Source organism: Quercus robur, chromosome 7 (assembly GCF_932294415.1).
Source record: "Quercus robur chromosome 7, dhQueRobu3.1, whole genome shotgun sequence".
Taxonomy (NCBI): domain Eukaryota; kingdom Viridiplantae; phylum Streptophyta; class Magnoliopsida; order Fagales; family Fagaceae; genus Quercus; species Quercus robur.
The window spans coordinates 49,242,518-49,252,052 of NC_065540.1; the positions used below are offsets into that span (position 1 = coordinate 49,242,518).

Genomic DNA, 9,535 nt, shown 5'->3' on the forward strand with positions numbered 1-9,535 from the left:
GCATTTTTCGGTACTATTTGTGGGTCCCACTATACTATTTTAGCTACCTTTTAGTTTTATTTACAGTACTTTTAGTAAAAAAATTTCAGTTTCAGTTAATTATAAGTTTTTCCCAAACAGACACTAAGGTTGCGTTTGGAAAGTGAATTTAAAGTTAGCTTATTTTACTATTCAGCTTATTTTTGTTACTATTCATGGGTTTTACTACACTTTTTGGTATTATTTATAGATCTCACTGTACTATTTTAATTAACTTTTACCTTTATCTACAGTACTTTCAACAAAAAGTTTTCAGTTTCAGCTAAATAAGTTATTCCCAAACGGACTCTAAGTATCCATTTGAAAACAACTTATTTAGCTTTTTACTAAAAACTTTTTGCTAAAAGTGTACTAAGGTATATTTGTATTTTGAAAAAATTTGAAAAAGTGAGAAAATGCGGAAAAATGTGAGGTTCTAAAAAGTTGTACATAAAAACTAAAAACTAAATTCTAAAACCTAAAGTTGATGTCAAACAATAAGGATGCAGTGTAAAACCTAAGTTTTACCCCTCCAATCCCAACATGCCACATCATCATATTACATATTAAAGAATAAGCACAATCGCACTTAATCAATTATAATATCCATTTGAAAATCCAACTTAACTATGAGTTTATTGAGATACTATTATGTGCGGTAGGATGAATTGAGTCTTAAGTAAAAAGTTAATGTGACAATCTCTTATTGAATAGTGTAAAACATGGGTTTTGCACCTTATCCTTACCAAATTCAGACTTTTAATTCAAACCCCTAAATAATACTTATCAAGAATAAAATTTACTTGACTGCTAATCAATTTATACTTGCACCTTACATTTTATGTCATTTGTAGTTCTTTTTATTGTTGTAACTTAGACTAGGTGTTAGTTTGGATACGCGTTTTGTTTGCTGCGTTTTGCCTTCTTTTTTTTTTTTTTTTTTTTTTTGGGAGCACGCATTTTACCCCAACGCGGTTACTGTTCATGTACTGTACATGAACAGTAGCCGCAACTTTTGACTAGTTTTGCGTGAACAGTGCATCCGTGCACTGTTCACGGACCCACAAATTTCATTTTTTATCAATTTTTTCATTAAATATGGGTCCCACAGTACTATTTACACATTTAAAAATTATTTTGCTATAGTGTTTTCAGTTTTCAGGTTTCAGTTTCAGCAAAATAAGTTCTATCCAAACAGACCTTAGGTCTCCACGGGACCTATGAATATCTTATTTCATTTTGTAATTTTTGAATTTCTAGTTCTTTATTTTTTACCGTTCAGGATCTTGTCATAGAAGTCCAATGTGCTTTGTATTTAACTTTTTCAGAATTCATTGGTAATGTGGAAGATGAGAGTGACTTGAAGGGTCTTATAGAGCAACGGTTTAAAGCACTATTGAGTAGCAAGTAGTTGATATGAGGGGCAAAAAATTAAAATCTAAATCCAATTTACAGAATAATTAAAATTCAAGTGAGGAGATCAAAATCCTAAACTCGTGACCAATGCATTGGTCTCTCTGCTTGTATAATGTACAGTGTAGCTAATCAATATGTGATATCATTGAAAATAAATGAAGGAATTATTCAACAAGACTATGTGGGAATAATTGCTGGAATCATTCATATTGAGGTGCTTAAGTGTTCTTAATTTTTAAGAATAAACTAGCTTTTAACAAAGGCGATAATTGTTCTGGTCTTAGTGTCCTTAAATTTGAAGCATAAATTAGCTTTCAAGAAAAGTAATGATTGTTCCTGTTAATGTTTTATAGTATTTGGATTTTGAATGACACTTAAAAAGGGTTGAATTCAAGTTAAAATCTCTAAATACTAACCTTATATTTTTTATAGGTGTGGGGCCGAGCGATGACACTCGCTTGGTAAATAAACCTAATTATCTTAATGCAACTTCATAGATAATTCCATTAGATTATTGGTCATAAATTTTTATCCCCTCAAACTTGTCCTCAATATTTTTAGTGGGAATGCAATTTTATTCTTCAACTTTAATGTGGACGTAAGAGGGAATTCTGACAACATAAAATTGATCAATGAACACACCATAGTAGTGGAGATTAAAGCAATACTCATTGGTAAACTTAATTTTAGTTTCTCATTTATAAATCTGGTTTAAGGTAGAAAGAACTTTCTTTAGAAATGAAAATTTATAATACTAAATACAAATATCACTATGTTCAAAACTCAATTCCCATAACTCAAACTTCAATTCCTATAACTCAAAACTCAATTCCCATAACTCAAACATCTAACCTATATCTCATATCCTATTCTCTATTTTTCTTTTAACTTGATCAACTTCTTTTCAACTTTTACTGTTGCACATCAAATTTTCACATTGGCTTTTTCTTTACAAATTAAATAAAGTTTGGTTTAGGTAAACTTATTTTGTTCTCAATTTGTTGCATCAGAGAACTTCAAAATGTTGATAGGTTATGAGTGAATGAGAAATTTACTCATAAAATGACCAATTGAAGATGGTTTTAATTGGTAGAATCCATGAGTCCCACATAGGAAGAAATTGGACTTTTATAAATATATATATATATATATATATAGAGAGAGAGAGAGAGAGAGAGAGAGAGAGAGAGAGAGGTCCATGTGGGCTGTCCTAATATTAAATAATTTTTTATTTTCATCTTTTAAGTGTCTTCGTTTACTGTGCAGTTTTGATTTTTTACAAAATAGAGTGCATGTTCAGATGACACAATATAAATATAATTATTATGTTATACTCCCTTAATGCTAGGTATTGTTTGGATTTGCTTACTTCCGCTAATGTGTTGTGCTTGGCTATCCATTAAGCACTTGATTAATTAAAACTGTCGAGTGCAAAATCAAAATAAATACAAATATAGAGGATGTGGTTGGGTTGCCAATTTGGCACTTAACAGGCATGGTGCATTGTATGGGAGCAAATCATAAAGATACATAACATTTGTGGATCATATTAAAATTTTGAAAATTTAGGAGAAAAAATCAAAATCAATCCAAATTTTAGGATATAAATTTGCAATTTAGTTTTTGTTTTATTCACTTTTTCTTTTTAAATTCCCACCCGACCCAATTAAATCAATGGATAACCCCATTTTCACATCTATTTTCCCAATTTTTAAAGCAATGCTACATTTTTTTTTTTTTTTTTTGATAAAAGATAGAATTTCTACTCTAACCTAATTTAAGTGTATGTGTGTGAAGCTCCTTATTGGTGACTTGAACTCAAACCCTTGCCCCCCACACCCACAAGTACTTATACTTGTGGAGTGACCATCTCACTAAGGTTGTGCGATGGTAAGCAATGCTACCTTTGAACCCTTAACCCTTCGAGTATGACTATCAATTTACATTTATTTGAACAATTAATGCGATCAATATTCATTCCCCCAAAGTGACCAACCTCTAAATTGTTATAGTGTGATAAAAGATGGGAGATAGGTTTCAATGCCGGTGATTTATTAAAATGTGTGTGGTAATGACAGTGAAGGTTATTAAAAGAAAACCAAAGATGTTAATTTATTAAACATTAACATCTTTGGTTTTCTTTCATAGTGCAACAGAACCACCGCGCACCCTTGGTATGGTGGTCACTCCACAAGTATAAATGTTTGTGGGTGTGGGGGGCAAGGGTCGAGGTTCAAGTCTCCAAGAAGGAGCTTCACACACATATAAATTTAGATTAGACTAGAGTAGAAATTCTATCTTGTAAAAAAAAAAAAAAAATAGTGCAGCAGAAGATGAAACGAGCCACAGTTGGCCCATTGCTCGGTGTTACTTAATATATTGCAAGATACAAGGTCAAATAATTCTGTCTTTAAAAGAAACTGAATTGATAGCTTCATGCTTTTTTCAATGTTTGCATTCAATAATTAAGTCTTTGTATTTGAGATTGGACACTGATATGGATATTGTTGGTAAAAAGATGTTGTAGGTTTGGTTGTGAATTGTTTGATTGACCATTATCACTTAACGAATAGTTGATGTTGTTGCTTTTATGAAAAGTGAACTTATTGCAATTAATTTATTTATGATTTGTGGTATATTATTTAACCACAGATAAGGTGAAGGGGATTACAATGACTTGTGTTATATTTCTGGCTTAATTGATTGATTCACCCCCTCCCCCTATTTTGCTCATTGACATTGAATTGTTAAGCTGCAGATTGCGCATTAGCCTAGCATATATGTCCTAGACACTCCGGGTGTATTAATGGTTCCAACTATCCCTGACATAGAGACAGGATTAAAGCTAGCTCTTGTAGGTATCATCCTCTTGCAAATAATTTCTCTTTAGTTTCTTAAGAGACTTCTCTATGATTAATACGCACAAAAATAAGTTTAAGGAATGCTTTTTAAGTTTAAGGAATGCTAAATCTTGCTTGAAAGATCACATTTGTAAACAGACAAATATAAGTGACACATCTCTCAAATTACTTATAAAAAAGTTGTGGTCTTCTTACCTATTCATAAATGTATTGTTGTTTTTTTTATAAATATTTTATCGGTAACTAGTATTGTTTATTTAATAATGTATTATATAAATTATTGATTAAGAATTAAATTACTAATTTGGTCCACTTACTATTAGATTTATCGACGTTATTACTAAATTCTTAAAAACAAGTTAATTACATTTTTGATAGTTATCTTAAAAATGAAAATGATCGTCATAAAGGTATGCATTGATCCCACCAATTCGACATACTTAACCTAATCCAACTTAATATGCCATTTGATTCTCAAAAAAAAAAAAAAAAAACTTAATATGCCATTTCAAATTGGTTTTTTTGTGGGTTATAGATTAAATTGCTTCCCCCCCCCCCCCCTTAAAAAAAAGAATTGAATTAGGTTCAAATTAGCAAAATTTTAATACAAAATCCAACTCAATCTATGCTATTAATATTTTGAAAAATATATGCATTTTTTTTATAAATATTTTGAGTTTTTTTTATTTATTTTTAATTAGTTAGTTTGATATAGATCCCTTTTGGAAGTGCTGTGTGGTTAAAAGTCTTTCTAAATGAGTGCTGCTCTTTCCCCTTTCCCCTTCCTCTACAAGTTAAGATTAAAAAAATAAGGTTTAGTTCAAATTTGAAAGATTAGGCTTAATCTCAAAAGAATTAGTAACAAAGTGAAAATTTAATGAAAACCTCTTTATGGGTTTCAGTTAGCTCAACTAATAAAGTTTTTGATGATTGAATAAGAAATTTAGGTCTCAATCCTCGCTTACATAAATCGGTTTTTATAGGTTGAAACTCTATAATTTTTTTTTAAAAAAATAGCATAGACTATGACCTCCTTTTATTTAGAGGAAAACTATAAACTGGTGACATAAAATTAATTTTTAAAAAAAAAAAGAAAAAAAAGAATCAATGGACATCTTTCCCCAAACACACTCAAGTGAGGGACAAATGAGACTTTTGCCCTTTATTGATTTGCTTGAGCTTAAATTTCTTGTTGTTAGAGTATGGTACACTCTTTTGTGCTCTTCTAAAAAAACAAATTTTACCTTGATTTGTTTAATGATTCAAAATTTAAAAATATATCAGCAAATTTGAATTCAATACAAGTAAAAGTCATGACTCAAGAGTCAACACTAAAATTTGTTGGCCTATTTTGCATCATTAAATTTGGTTGAATTGAGTTAATTTTAGACTTCTCAAGGTGAAGAAGTGGGGCTGGGTTTTTATTTTATATTTTAATTACAGCCCAACCCAATATCGATTCCATGGACAGCCCATTTTCAGTTTTTTATTTTTTATTTTTATTTTTTTTGCAGTACTTTATCCACCGGTAGCTCCATTACCAAAGAAGTAGCCACCACCAAAATTCAATAAGTTAAAAAAAGAGACATTGTTCCTTCCAAAACGGCAAAACCATACAACATGTTATTGTTTGTGAGATAGATTATGGGATTGAAATTGAAATTGGGTTTCAACGCCGGTGGTGGTGGTGGTGGTGGGCCCATTAAATGACACACGCGCCATCAGAGACACGCCGGTGTCGTCGTTGAAGTCCGCATTCCCTTCTTCTCCTCCAAAAAAGAAAGACTTGGCCAACCCTAACAAACATCATCAAGATTGCATCGCCATTAATGCCCATAGCAAAACCTCTGTTCACAAGGTTTGTAATTAGTGAATATAGCGTGCTAACAACCACGCGTGTCCGTGTCGGACTCGCCTGGACACTCCACGCGTGTCCTCTTTTTTTTTTTTTTGAGAAGAAAAAAAAAAAAAAAAAAAAGAGGATACGCGTGGAGTGTCCAGGCGAGTCCTCTTTGTTTTGTGTTAGGGGGATTTTTTTTTTTTGGGTGGTTGAAGTTCAATTGATTCCCTCACCATGTAAAAAATGAGTCAATAGGATCATTTCATCAAAATCTGTTAGCCAATGGTACAATTTAAACATTCATTTTAAATTATAAATTTTACTAAAAACGTTGTCATTTCATAGATCTTATTGTTTGATGATTATATATATTTTTAATAAAATTAACCATGAACAATGTTTAATTTGCTAAAAGATTTGGACCGAATTATTAACTCGTTTTCACAAAATGAAGTACTAAATTTACTAAGAATAAATCTTAAGGACTAATTTGACAATTGAAGTAAATTTCAAGAGACTAAAATTGAACTTTAGCATTTTTTTTTTATTTATTTAAAAAAGATTCATTTGATTTTAGACATGTTTTTAAAATTTTAACAGTAATTATTTATTTTTAAAACTTAAACTAAACATAAAATATGTCTATAAATATGAAGATATATTATTCATTTGATTAATTCTTTGTTGTAGCAATCCTGTCCTAATTTTTCAAGAGTTATGGTTTTTTCGCGTCCTGTCCTATATTGTCTGTTTCAATGTCTGTGTCAGTGTCAATCAGTGTCTTTGTCCACTCTCTCTAATATTTTAGAATGCGTGTGGTGATGATGGTGTTTTATCATGGTTCATGTACCAAAAGCTTCTTGAGCTAGTGGAGTTCAAGCTGAAGGAAGTGATTTCGAGGGAACCTACTATACTTATTTTCATGATTGGTGTTCCTAACGTTGCCAAGTAAGCTGTTACTTGCATAGTCTTGCTTTCCTAGTAAGCTGTTACCATGTTTTTGCTAGATTATGTAGTTTAAATGTCATTGTCTTTAAATGGAACTATGGGGAAGTTTATTAAATTTTATTGAACAATAACTGCTTTTGTTTTCTTCCATAGTGCAGGAGAAGATGATGTGTGCTACTGTCATCCCACTGCCTGGTGTTACTCAAGATATTGCTGGATACAAGGTGAAGAGATTCTGTGTTTTATGGTTTATTACCTTAGAAAGTAAAGAGAGACTGAAATTCTAGTTTCATGTGTCTTTCACAGATATAGTTGATGTTGCTTTTATGAGAAGCAAACTGATTGCAAGGAATTTATTTCTGACTTGTGTTATATTATTTGACCACAGAAAAAGTGATGGTAATTAGATTACGATGACTTTGTATTTATATTCTATATTAACTGGTTGATTGCCCCCCACCCCCCACCCAATTTTGCTAGCTGTCTTACTAATTCTTATTTATTTTTTTTACTTTTGATTTTCATTTTAGCTGGCAAGCGTTTGTAGGTTTACATGAATAGGAAAGTAAACTATCTGGCTTAGGTATCTGGTTTTACTGCCAAATTGTGGTCTATGGTATTTGGTTTATTTGGAGTTTGTTGGGTGATGTTGAAGTATGTTGTTGAGTTGTTAGCTTGCTGGCCTGGTCGTTTTTGTCATCATTGGAATGGGAATTTGTGGATGGTTGCCCCTGCATTGTTTGATTTGGTTGCTTATGGAGAGAGAGGAACAATTGGAATTTTGAGGATACAGAGAGAGTTATGCCTGATTTCAAATTATTTACTTTTAGAACCTTGTTGGACTGGATGTCAGCTTTGCATAGTCAACCATTATGTTCTGTTTTTGATTTGATAGATTCATGTGTATAGTTGGGCCACGCTATTTTTTTTATATAAGCAAAATTGTATTACTTATATAAAAAAAAAAAGAAAGTTTGTAAGAAGCAAGTTTGGGACTAGCTTATGAGCTAGTTTTTTGCTTTTTGGCTTTTAATTTAAACTTTTTAGAGCCTCACATTTACTTTTTCTCACTTTTTCAAAGAACAAGTATATTTTAGCATACTTTTAACAAAAAGTTTTTAGCAAAAAATTAAATTAGTTATTCCCAAACGAACACTAAATCAGTTGCATAAACTTTATTTAAAGACATGTTTTTAAGGTTAGGCTAAATCATCAATTGTCTGCATCTTTCCTTTTCTTTTTAAAATCTTATTTTTTTATTCTATCTACTGTTTCTTTTCTCCCTCTGTTGTTGATCTGCTGTTGAATTCTTTTGGTTCACCATCTATGTATGTTGAATTCCTGATGTTGAATTGTTAAGCTGCAGATTGCGCTTCAGCCTAGCATAAATGTCCTAGAAACTCCGGGTGTATTGGTTCCAAGTATCCCTGACATAGAGACAGAACTGTAGCTGGCTCTTGCAGGTATTATTCTCTTACAAATAATTTCTCTTTAGTTTCTTGTGAGATTTCTTACAGTACACATGTGAATGTGCACAAACATATACACACAGCTACCTGCATGCTTTTTTAGTTTAAGATGTGCTAATCTTGCTTGAAAGATTAGTGTTGTAAACATTCAAAAATGAGTGACTCCACAATCACGATTAAGAGAAGTCATAGACTACTCAACTTGAGCTGATTTGGTTGCAATAAAGAAATTGGATTCAGCTTCGGTATATGTGGTTTTTTTGGGGGTTGGGGGGAGTTGTTCAAGTCAACATGAAATTACTTTTGTCACATCGTACTCCTTATTCTATCAGATAAAGCTTACCAAATTCTTAAATGCACATGAAGGGTCTGTAAAAGATTCAGTGGTAGGTGAGGAGCGAATTGCACAATACTTGCTGGCAATTTTAAATACTCAAGTGACACTCCTCTTCATAGAAGGGATTCGATATGATTCTAAGGAAAAACATGAGTATAATCTTAAAGATCTTTGGCCAAAAAGGACGAAGCCGCCAAATGACTTTGATATGCTTTACATTGAGTTAATTTAGGATTGCTCTCATTTAATCATTTTATCCAGGATGACCCAAAGTATTTTCAAACTTTTTGGTACATGACAAGTCTGAAAGGAGACAAACTTAACTATGGGCATAAGAAAAATTATTCTAAGGTCGACATAGAACTGAATGAATTTCGTGATAAGTCTTATCGTTGAGTTATTACACGGGTATGACACCAATTTTGTTTTTCTTACTGGATGGAAAATAATCAGATCAGGATTTTTGTTGTTGTTGTTGTGACAGTTAATTTTCTTATCAAGAATGAAGATTAAGTTTTGATAACATATTTTCTGGTCATGAATGATTTATAGTGAGCTTAAGTTTCGATAACATATTTTACTTGTTGGTTATGGACATTCAATGAAGTTATTCTGTTTTGCTTACTGTATGAAAGGGGCTTTTAAT

The 9,535-nt window shown here is 31.5% G+C and overlaps 1 pseudogene; it reads left to right on the forward strand.

The window, feature by feature from the left end:
- The first annotated feature begins 5,769 nt into the window (after window positions 1-5,769).
- On the forward strand, window positions 5,770-9,535 carry LOC126693765 (short integuments 2, mitochondrial-like; annotated as a pseudogene).